This window comes from Canis lupus, chromosome 15 (assembly GCF_048164855.1).
Source record: "Canis lupus baileyi chromosome 15, mCanLup2.hap1, whole genome shotgun sequence".
In the NCBI taxonomy this organism is placed as follows: Eukaryota; Metazoa; Chordata; class Mammalia; order Carnivora; family Canidae; genus Canis; species Canis lupus.
Window position 1 is genome coordinate 152267 of NC_132852.1, and position 11439 is coordinate 163705.

The 11439-nt window shown below is 66.2% G+C and overlaps 1 long non-coding RNA gene across 1 annotated transcript; it reads left to right on the forward strand.

Annotated features, from left to right (window-relative positions):
* The first annotated feature begins 2135 nt into the window (after nt 1-2135).
* LOC140605423 (uncharacterized) lies at nt 2136-5859 on the forward strand. The gene is made up of 4 exons (XR_012008083.1): nt 2136-4141; nt 4851-4988; nt 5136-5263; nt 5766-5859. It is a non-coding gene; the product is annotated as an uncharacterized lncRNA (long non-coding RNA).
* Nucleotides 5860-11439: the final 5580 nt, after the last annotated feature.

Genomic DNA, 11439 nt, shown 5'->3' on the forward strand with positions numbered 1-11439 from the left:
ACGTCTAAGCTCGGGGCTCTCCGTCTCCCGTCGCCGGTCCCCTGGGCCCGCAGGTTCCGAGCCAGCCGCACCTCCCGGGCCTCGGGGCTCCCTTGGCCCCGACCAGCGGGAAGTCCTAGAGCCAAACACTCCCCTTCACAGTCTGCTCTCCCCATGAGCACGGACCTGTGTCACTGTTAATTTGTAGGGTTCTTTAAGAAATTATTTCTTTTCCTCTCGAAAATATTGTTTCATAGGGCAGGGGGTGGGGAGGATGCTGCTCAGAGAATTTCCTTAGGCCGTGGGGTGGAGGCTCCAGGCCCCAGCCTGCATCTGCAGTTTCCTTAGGGCTTTTTCCTCTGCGAAAATAGAATTAAATCTTTAAAAAAAATTTTTTTTTAATAGAATTAAATCTGAACGTTTTCACAGCTGCAGCTTTCCCCTGGGTTTTGGGATTTTGATACTAGATCGGAATGATTTTCTTGGCCTTTCACGTCTTTTAAATTAGACCTAAGGCCGCAAAACACATGGGCTTTGCGGGCTGAGGCGATGAACTTCATAACGGAGCTTGGGGCCGGCGAGGTCACGAGAACAGTTTACGTCGCGAGCCGAAGATTCTCGGCCTGTGAGAAAGGAGGATGTCTTAGAGTCATTTCCGACGGGGACATGAGATGTATTTTTCCAAAGGGCAGTGTGCGGGGCTCAATCCCTCAGAGACCGCAGGGGCCCCGAGGACCGTCCTGGGGGACCCGGTGGCCACGGCCCCGCCCTCCGGCGCCAGCACGACGGGGAGCCGGGTGCTGCGGGCCCCGGGCTGGTCCGCTCGCTCCAAGCAGACGCTTCCAAGCAGCCCAGCGGCCGGGAGCCAGCGGCTGCCCCCCCACCCCCGGGAAGCCGCACGATGGTGCGGGGACGGCGTCAGAGGGTGGGAGGCCATCACCAACAAAACGTCCCCAACAGCTGTCATTAACCTCCATGGAGCTGTCCCCTGCGCGGCTGGAACCCTGTCCCCGGCTGACGGGTCTTGTGGACCCAGGGCGCCAGGACATGTCACATTGCCTTGGTTGCAAACCCAGGATTGAAGCACCTTACGGGGCCCGGCGTGGGCAGCACCTGCGCAGGCCCCCGGGGCAGGGCGTCGCACTCCTCCGAGGCGGGACAGCCCCTTCGGGAGCTCCCGGACCTGTAGGAATTCCTGGGCCCCACGTGACATGCCCAGCCAGGATGTCCGGGGCGGGGCTGGAGTTTGGGGCAACAAGGGGCACAGCTCAGTCGGGTGCTCGTGGGGGGCGTGCGCTGAGGCCCAGACGGCGGGATGGTCCCTGCAGAGCCCAGGTCCCCGGAGAGCGGGCCCCTGCCGAGCGTCCCCCGCGGGTGCCCGTCCCGCACCTGTCCTGGCCTCACCTGTGCTGTTACATTTGGTCCTGGAGACTCTGCTCCTCACAAGCCCCAGGTGGGCCGGGCCGGGGGGGTGCCAAGGAGGCGCCCACTTGTGTCCTAGCGGGGAGTCCCCGGAGTTAGCGAGGCTCCAACCCGGGGGCACTGGGCGGAGGGGTCTGGGGGACCTCCTGCACCCGAGGACGCCGTGACCCTTCCTGGCACGTACGGTATGTCGGCTTCTGGCCCAGGGGGAGGGGGCAGGGAAGCAGGCAGCTCCTTATGCCTCCCCCCACCCGCTCCCCCCACCCACTCCCCCCACCAGCTGCCCCCCCACCAGCTCTGCCACCAGCTCCCCCCACTCCCCCCACCTGCTCCCCCCACAGCTCCCCCCACCAGCTCCCTCACCAGCTGCCCTCCACTCCCCTCCACCCCCACACTCCCCCATCAGCTCCCCTACATGCTCTCCCCACCAGCACCCCTCCCACCAGCACCCCCACCAGGTCACCCCACCACCTACCCCCCACAGGCACCCCCACTGGCTCCCCCTCACCCCTTCGCCAGCTCCCCTACGAGCTCCCCGACCACGAGCTCCCACCAGATCCCCCCCAGCTCCCCCTACCACCAGCTCCCCCCTACTGGCTCCCAACACCGGGTCTCCCCCCACCAGCTCCCCCAGCAGCTCCCCCACCCGCTCCCCCCACCATGGACCCCCACGGACACGTCCTCATTGCCCAGAGCCCACAGCCTCCATCGGGTCATGGGTGTCACACGCTCTGTGGCCTGCACACGTGTGTGACCTGTACCCCCAGGACAGGGTCCCTCAGAGCCGTCTCACTGCCCCAAGTACCCTGTGTGCCCAGCTGCTCGGCCCCCGGCCCCGGCCCCTGGCAGCTCCTCATCTCGTTACCGTGCCTGTATCTGCCTTTTCCAGAAGGTCCCAGAGTGGGAGTCCCAGGGTCGGTGGCTCCAGCGCGGTGCTCCGCCCCGTGAGGTGCATCAGGTCGGGGAGCTCACTGCTGCGCGGCCCTAAAGCCTCCCCGTCCGGCATGAGGCACCTGTGCAAGGGCCCCTTGGCCGCTTCCAGGCTTCGGCAACGACGGATGAGGTGCAGGGGCCGCGTGGACGAGTTTGCGATTTGTTTTAACAGCTGTTTTATTAGGATACAGTTTACGACAACCAGATCCGCTCACTTCCAGCGCCCGGTCCCCGGCCTCTGAGGGAATGTGCACGGAGGGTCGCGGTGACGGTGACGGTCCTCCCGGCAGCCGCCCGGCCTCAGCTGCCGACCGCACCCCGCGGCCACATGCGCCTCGTCCCCGCGGCTCAGGGTCGTCATGGAAACGCGCAGGTCTGCTCTTCGCCGTCCCGGCTGCACTCGGTGTCCGCAGGCCCGTCGACGTGGTGCCGAGCAGCCGCCTGGCTGTTTTGTTTGCCGGTGGGTTCCTTTAGGTCATGCTCGGAGCGGACGCAGACGTGCGGATGACAAGGGCACCCTGGTGACCTTCCCCGACCCTGACGTCCCAGTGGCGACGGCAGATTTCATTGGCTGCCGCTGGCAGACGGGGCCGAGGCCAGTGCACCTGTGCAGAGGGGATGGCATTTCCCTGGGCGCCGAGCGGGGATCGCACAAGTGGGCTGGGCCGGGCGCGCGCAGGGGGCCGCGAGGCTGCCAGCTGGCAGGGACCTGAGCTGGGACCCACCCTCCACGGGGACGGGGCACGCGTCCTTCCCGACGGTTCTATCTCAAAGCAACGGCCCTGGGGTCCTTGGGAAGACGCGCCCACTTGTGCGAGGTGCGCAGACGTCCCCGGGGGCAGGAAGCGTTCACGGTTCTGAGTCCTTTTCCGTCCAGGCTCCAAGCTGGGCCAGGTGTTGGCCGAGCGGAGAATTGTCCTGGCAGCTCCACGTTCTCAGGGGTCTCCGGGGCCTGGGGCTGTCCCGGGGCTCGCGGCTGAGGGGGCCTCCATCCGGGGTCCCGGGGCCCTGGGTTTGGGTGGAGTCCTCGCCTGCCCGGGGCTCCGCAGCGCTCTGGCTGACTGCGCCGTGAGACGCAAACCCAAACCCTCCCGGGTCCCTGCAGTGGGGCCGTAACCCGCGTGGTGCCCCTGAAGACGCATCCTCCGGCCCCGCCCTCGAGCGCGCCAACACTCTAAAATCTGAGCGGTGATGAGGGAGCTGGGTTCACGCTCACAAACGACCCAAGAGAAAAATGCTTTGACGTATCAGAATACACGGCGTGCCCGTCGCCACCGTCCGGGGGTCCGACGATGCAATAGCATGACCCGGGGGGCTGCTTCCTCCCGGGCTCAGGCCGCGGGCGTCCGGGGGGCGCGGGAGGGTCGGGCCCAGGGCTGAGTGTCCGTTGTGTGTGTGCGTGTGCAAGTCCCGCAGACAGAGGCCCTTTCTCTCTGCCGGCCTGGCCCTCGATCTCCTCCTGGTCCCCCCTCGGCGGGACGGCGTCCAGGAGGGGACGGGAAGACTCGGCGCTGCAGGAGGTCGAGCCTCGCACAGCAAGGCCTGTCGATCCTCCCGCTTCTGCTCACAGGACTCGTCTCTGCTGCGAGCTTTGCAAGAGGTCAGGGCACAGCGGCTTGTGACCGGAGACACGGACGTCTTTGGTTCCCGGGCCCGGCCCTGTGTGTCTCCCTCTGTCTCGCTGCCTAGTGACTGCCCCGTGTTTGGCGCCGTTCAGGGGCCCCGTGCCTGGGTTCAGGCCTCAGAGACTCAGGCCGCAGAAGGAGGGACGGTCAGCCTGTGTCCGTGCACTCGAGCAGCCGAGGAGGTGAGTGTGTCCTGGAGGAGCCGAGGGGGAGGAGACAGAGGCACAGTGAGGGGTGCAGAGGTAAGGACCCCCCACCCCGGGCAGCGGGAGCAGGGCCAGCACGGCGGGCCGGGGCCTGCGGGTCGGGGAGGCGCCCGGGAAACCCTCCGATTGTTCACCAGTTGGAAGGAACCAGCAGATACAAGTCAAAGTGGAGGAATTAAAACATCACGGTGCTTAGTGCAGCTGCGAGGGCGGATGATGCTGAGGCACGCACACGCACGCACACATGGCTGCACGGTGGGCGATCGTCATGCGCACACATGCTCGGTGGGCAGCTGTCACTCGTGTACACACACACGCACCCACGCGCACAGTGGATGGATCACAAGCACAGACACACGGCTGACAATCGTGCACACGCGCTCGGGCACATGCACCGTGGACGGGTGTCGCGCACACACGCGTGTGCTCACAGGGTGCGCCCGGCCTGCAGCACGCTGTGCGTTCGTTCCTTACCGCACGTGTGCACACAGACGAGAAGCCGCCGCTGGGAGTGCAGAGACCCCGCCGCGGCCCGAGTCCATCCATCATTCCGCAGCCCGTTCCCAGATCGCTCACTGCACAGCTCCGGGCGCCCCCAGTATCCGTTAGTTCTGCTCCGCGAGGGGGGGTCTGCCATGGGTTCCCCAGAGCAACAGACCCCTGCTGGCCTCCCCGCTGCTTCCAGGTCTGTCTGGAACTGGAGGGACCTCGCCCAGAGGAGCGCCGCCGCCGCCCCCAATGCCACCCCCCGCTGGGGAGCACAGAGCATCACGCTTCGGGGACAAAGGAAACACTCAGGACATGGAATTAGGGAAATGTCGAAGTATGTAAAGGACACTGCAGCCTCTCTGAAACCAGGGCACGGCCCGGATCTTCGAAACCCTTTTCCATGCATTTAATATCATTTTAAGTAGCGTCATGCAATATGTGCTTGTGAACTAAGGCACTGAAATGCATTTTATTTCCAAAGGTCATACATGCCATCGCCTGGATGCCCGGAGGCCTAGGGCGATGCGTGTTTGTGTTCAGAACCTAAGAGGCGACGGGCCCCCCGCGCACCGGCTCTGATGGGCTCAAGTCACTACCATGAACGAGCGGGTGAGCGCGGCTGGGCCGCGGGGACCCCCCTCCCCGGCCTGTGCGTGGAGCCCCGACCGCGTCCCGGGTCAGTTTGTCTGGCTGGTGTCCTGGGCACCTCTGGCAGGAAGACCTGGGGGTTTGGGAAATGCCGCTGCCCTGACTCGAGCGTGGATGTGGGGCCGACGTAGCACGCGGTGGCGCAGCGGCCTGAGTCAGCTCAGCGCCGGGTTCTGCTGCTGGAAAGATCTGGAGAAGGAGCCAGCTCTCCTGCAGGAAGGATCGAGCGCTGGGACCCGGCCGGGGTCTGGGGGCTGCCCCAGAGCCAATGCTGACTTAGCGCCGGGACGGTGGTGCCCCTGCATGGGTCACGAGTGCGCGCGTGTGTGTGTGTGTGTGTGTGACATCACGATGAGTGTTGACATATTGTGATTTTTTTTCTGACTTTGCATCATTTTATTTGTACGTCAGAAGCAGTTAATGGCTGATGCTTATATTTTTACTGTTTCTACTTTTAAAGCAGGTTCCCTTCCTGACTTGATCACGTCTCGACTCTGTGTCAAGGGGTCAGGGCCGCAGGAGCCGAGGTCGGGGTTCGGAGCCACAGGAGCCCAAGGTCAGTGTTTGGGGCCGCAGGAGCCTGAAGTCAAGGAGTCAGGGCTGCAGGAGCCCGGTGTCAGGGTTTGGGGGCAACAGGAGCCTGAGGTCGGGGGGTCAGGGGTAGCAGGAGCCTGAGTTTTGGGGGTCAGGGGCCACCTGAACTGAGATCAAGGGGTCAGGGCTGCAGGAGCCCAAATTCAAGGGGTCAGGGGCTGCAGAGGCCCGAGGTCGGGGGGTCGGGGGCCACAGGAGCCTGAGGTTGGGTTCAGGGCCACATGAGCCTGAGGTCAAGGATTCAGGGCCGCAGGAGCCCGAGGTCGGGGGGTCGGGGCCACAGGAGCCTGAGGTCATGGTTTGGGGCTGCAGGGGCCCAAGGTCAAGGGGTCAGGGGCCGCAGAGGCCCGAGGTCGGGGGGTCAGGGCCACAGGACCCCGAGGTTGGGGTTCAGGGCCACATGAGCCTGAGGTCAAGGAGTCAGGGCTGCAGGAGCCTGAGGTCAGGGGGTTGGGGCCACAGGAGCCCGAAGTCAAGAGGTTAGGGCTGCAGAAGCCCGAGGTCAGGGGTCGGGGCCACAGGAGCCCGAGGTTGGGGGGTCAGGGCCACAGGAGCCTGAAGTCGGGGTTCGGGGCTGCAGGAGCTTGAGATCAAGGGGTCAGGGCCGTACCTTCACTGTCTAACGATGACGGGTGAGTCTTGACCTTCGTGTAACCCTGGGAAGAAACCTCCATCCCCCCACATCTTCGTGTGCCTGGAAGAGCCTTGGCCGTGTTGTGCCCCGAGACGGGACGGCTGTCAGCGGCGCTCGTAAGGTCTCCGCGGCAGCAGCGCCCCGGCTTCCCGGGACGGCCGGGGGACGCAGCAGGAACCCCCCGAGGGGTTCGCAGCCTTCCTCGTGCAGAGGCCCCGCCGTCACCACCCGACCCTCTGCCCCACGAGGGCGTGTGTCAGCGGCGAGGGCTCTCCGTGCAGCGAGGACGGGAACTGCCCGAGTGACCCCGTCAGGTCAGCGTGGCTCAGGCATTGGCCCGTCGAGCTGGCGTCGCGGCTGACCCGGCCCATGTGCACACGGCCCGGACCTCCCCCGGGGGCTTGGCCGCCGGCCTGCACTGGCCTGGACCGTGGCCGCACCCCTGCTTGACCCCGAAGCCCCCGTCCCTCGAGGTGGCCGGTGAGGGCGAGCATCCCACGTCCTGTCTGCGCCCGTCCACTTGCAGCGTATCGGGGCTTGCACGGGGCTCCCGTCCCCAGACTCCCACTTCGTGGACGGGGAGGCCACGGCCCGGGGGGGCGAGCAGGTGCAGGCGGCTTTGAGGCCGGATTAGCGAGGTCGCCAGCCAGGCCCGCAGCCAGTGCCCTTGACGCTCGGCGGCCAGGCCCCAGCGCGGCCTCGCTGTGATGAGTTAATGGCATCGTGGAGATAACTTCCCTCGCGCCGGCCCGCGGCTGTAAATAGAAACCCGTAAATAGAGCCCACGGATAAAAAAAGGGACTCGTTGAGTTTCTAGGACGTGCCAGGCGCTATTTCAGGCAGACTCGGGCGTGGATGGGAACCCGCTTCTGTCTCCACCCCGGTCCTCGCTCCCGGGCTGCAGCCGGTGTAGAAGAGGGCACACGGGCGCGGCCCCCACATGTGCACAGGCAGGCACGTTGCACGAAGGGGCACGTCTAACGCCGCTTGTTTTCACTGAAGTACAGTCCGCACCGTGCTGTGTGCCGGGCTACGTGCCCCTGAGAGTTCAGGGGATCCAACAGCTCTCCCCGTGCTCAGTGCACATCCCGACTCTCACTGGATGTGGGGTCCGCGGCTCCCCCACAGATCGTTGGAGCCGTCCACAGCGCGGGGGGTCGGGGCCCCGGGGTTTCCTGTCTGTCCGTCCTGTCCCTGGCCCGGGAGGACCCGGTGAGGCAGGCAGGAGCTCGTGCCTGCACGTGGGGGCTCCCGACACCCATCTCGAGGATGAGCGCCACGGAGGTCACGCCAGGGAGAGCGCCCGTGTGACCCGGCTAGGTGCATAGGGCCTCCCGCCAGGTTTCCTAGGATCATGTTTGGATTTACGGAATATGGAAAATCTTCGGGCTCCATGACGGAGACGTTGAGTAATGCCCAGATGCCAGCCGTCCGGGTGCTGTGATGCGCGGACACGCTCCGCCTCGTCACACTCAGGGTCCTGTTGATGGAGAAGTGGACCCACCGCCGACCGGTCCCTCCCTTCAGCAAGTGGTACCTGTTCACCTGTGACTTGGTGGGGCCGTGCTTGGCACGACAGCCTGTGTCCACAGTCTCGTTGGGGAGGTGGGCCCTGGGCCGCCAACACGGGAATGTGGGGTCCAGACGGGAAGACAGGCGGCCCCCAGGAACGTGGACGGAGAAGCCCACCTGGACTCGGGGGCAGAAAAGGCATCTGAGAAGTTGGTGGAGTCCGAATGGGGGCTAGGGGGAGGGGCGCGGGCCGCGGGGCGAGGCTCCGGTGGGGGGCGGCCCCAACACACTCTGCGGGGCTGGGGTCGCATAAGGCCTCGCCGGAGCTAGAGCCCGCGGGAGGGGCGGTGTCCAGGAGGGACGGGGCTCGGGGTGGGCGGGCGCAGGAAGGCGTGCAGCGGGGGCTGATGGGGAGCAGCAGGGAGACCCCAAAGCTGGGCCTTGACTCAGGGCGTTTGAGGGTCTACGTGATCACTGGGAGGGGCGGACAGGCAGCTTGGCGTCAAGGCTGGCGCTGCTCGCTGGACGAGGCTGCCCGGGGGCGGACGGGGTGACAGGACAGCAGCACGACGGGTGCCCGGGGGGCGGAGGCGGGGGCACAGGGTGGTGAGAGGCCCCGCGGCCCCCAGCACGGAGCAAGTCCTCTGGGTGGGTGACACGAGGTCATGGGTGACTTGGAGCTATTTTGGGGCCTGATGTGGCAGGAACGGAAGGCAGGCCGGCGACACAAAGGGCTCGGGGGGTGAACACATGGAAAAAGGTGACGTACGCGCCTCGTTCCAAAGTCCTGCTGGAGGACAGGTGGGTGGCTGCAGGGAGGGTGTGGCTGAGGGCGGGGACGTGGGGCGTGGAGCGGGGAGCCGGGGCGAGGGAAGCCCGGGCAGGTGGGGGGGCCTCTAGTCCCCAGGCAGGTAGGGGGACTGCGGCCCATGGAGGAGCCCCGAGCAGGTGTGGGGGACCTCTAGGCCCCGGGCAGGTGTGGGGGCCGCGGCCCACGGAGGAGCCACAGGCAGGTGTGGGGACATAATGGTGCAGACAGGAAGTGAGCCCTCATCTCCAGGAGCCGCTCTGTGTGCACCCGAGCTTGACTGCGAGGGACATACAGGCAGGAGCATCTTTCGAATGTCGCGCCTTGTCGTGCTGGTCGGGATCAGCGGCCTGGAGGAAACGCAGTGGGGGTCTGGGTGCGGGGTCGCTCCCTCCTGCCCGGGGCCGGCAGCTGTGCAGCAACGGCGGCTCGCTCCCCTGGGCCGGGGGCCGGCGCTCCTGAGGCTCAGGGGACAAGCAGGTGCGCGTCCCCCCCTGCCCGGCGGGGGACAGACTCGGCCGCGGAGCACGGGGTGGGCCAGCACCTCGGGGCTGCCTGCGTCGTCCTGAGCCGGGGGTGGTTTTGAGCGCTCAGGAGTCCTGGCGGGTGCCGGGAGCCTGCGAACGCGGACAGGAATCGGGCGCATGGCCCGGGGTGGCCCGTGGGCTCGGCTGGCTGCGGCGGCTTGTGCTCCCACGCGGTGCCCGCGGCCTCGCCCCTCCACGTGCCCCCAGGGCTGCTGGCTCCTGGGTGGTGGTTGTTGCCGTTTGACACCAGCCATCGTGACGGTGTGAGGGGGCATCTCGCGGCCGTGACTTGCGTGTCCCTGCTGCTGGGGGACGCTGAGCATCTCCGCGCGTGGCTGCTGGCCGTGTCTAGCTCTCTGGAGAAATGCCTAGTTGGGTCCCTGGTCCATTTTAAGAATCGGATTGTTTTTGGTGGAACGACTTTTATTTAAGACCCGACATGCAGAGGTCCGATATTTTAAGCCGATTGCAGGGAGGCTGAGCAGAGGCGGCCGCCGGGCCCTGCAGACTGCTGGGGCCTCTGCACAGGGGGTGCGAGGCCGTCTGCGGGGCCCGGGGGACGGTACCGACACCCTCCTGGAGGCGATGGGGTGTCATGGCCCCGGAGGCTGTAGGGCAGCACCTCCCAGGGGAAAGCCGGGCAGGGCCGTCCCCGGTGCACAGGCTGGGGCTGGGGGCGGCTGGGCGTGAGCCCCTCACAGCAGCCGGACGCCAGGCCCCTGGGGTCTGGGGAGGAGTGGACATCGCGCAGGCCGGGGACCGTCCAGGAGGCCGGGGAGCCTCCACCACCACAGGGGCAGGTCCTGGCGAGCGCCAGCCACACGCGTCCCTGAGGGGCGACATGGGGACGCCCACGTTAGAGTTGATGGAGCCCAAGCGACGACCCGCAGCCCCGGCCGTGGGGGCCGGGATGTCCACCCGCATCGCCCTGCGCAGCGACCTGGGGCCCGGAGACCCGAGGCTCCTTTCTCGCGAGGCCCCCCTTGGTGACGCTACGCGGCCAGGGACAGTCCGCCCACTGGATGGAACTTCCCGGCAACGTGTGAGGCCATTTCTGCTGCTTGCTTCTAAGACAGGATGGAAGCCAGCAGGGCACCCTAAGGACGGTTTTGATGTTTCTGAGATACAAATAGACCTTCCTTTTCCTTTTCCTTTTCCTTTTCCTTTTCTTTTTCAGATTTTATTTATTCACAAGAGACACAGAGAAAGGGAGGCAGAGACCCAGGCAGAGGGAGACGCAGGCTCCATGCAGGGAGCCCGACGCAGGACTCGATCCCAGGACCCCAGGGTCATGCCCTGGGTCAAAGGCAGCTGCTCCACCGCTGAGCCCCCGGGCGCCCCCCACGTAGATCTTTCTGGACTGAGCTCCACCACGGCCCAGCGCCACGACCTAATGAGGTACGAGGGCCCCTCTGTGCCCCACCGTCCTGGGGTCTCGGTGATGCTGTTTCTCCCGAGCACCTTGCAAACTCCAGCCGAGGATTTGGAAATAAAATCACTGGTTGTTCTTTCTTTGCATCAGTTGGGCTCTTCGGGTCACGGGTGTTAGAAACCCTGCACCAGGGGCTTCCGCAAGGAGCGGCCGTGCTGTCGTGCGATGGGGACGTGCCTGAGGCCGCTGCACCGTGCAGCTCCGAGCAGACGGGATGGTTGTAGGGCCCCGTGTCCTATCAGGTGGCACGTCGGCCACCCGAGTCCCGCAAACCACCACCTCCTGACTAAGCAACCTGCCTCGGGGGGAGAGACCGTCTTCTGGAGGCCCCCCACGAACCTCAGGAGGGCTCGGCGCCCCAGGACACGGCCCCCGCGGCTCACCCCCAGAGCAGCCGTCCGGGGCGGGGGCACAGGCCTGACCGCGTGGGGGCCCCTGGTGGCGGCAGGCAAGCCCCTCCCCGTGAGGCCTCGCGGGTCTGCCGGAGGGGCGGCCGGTGGTCGTCGCGGGTGCCTGTGGCGTCCCTGGGGGGTGCCCACATCCAGGTGACATGCCGGCCGCCTGCTGTGCTCGGTGCCCGTGCAGCCGACGTTTATTAAAGCAAAAGCTGGGCCGGCGGCGTGCGAGCGT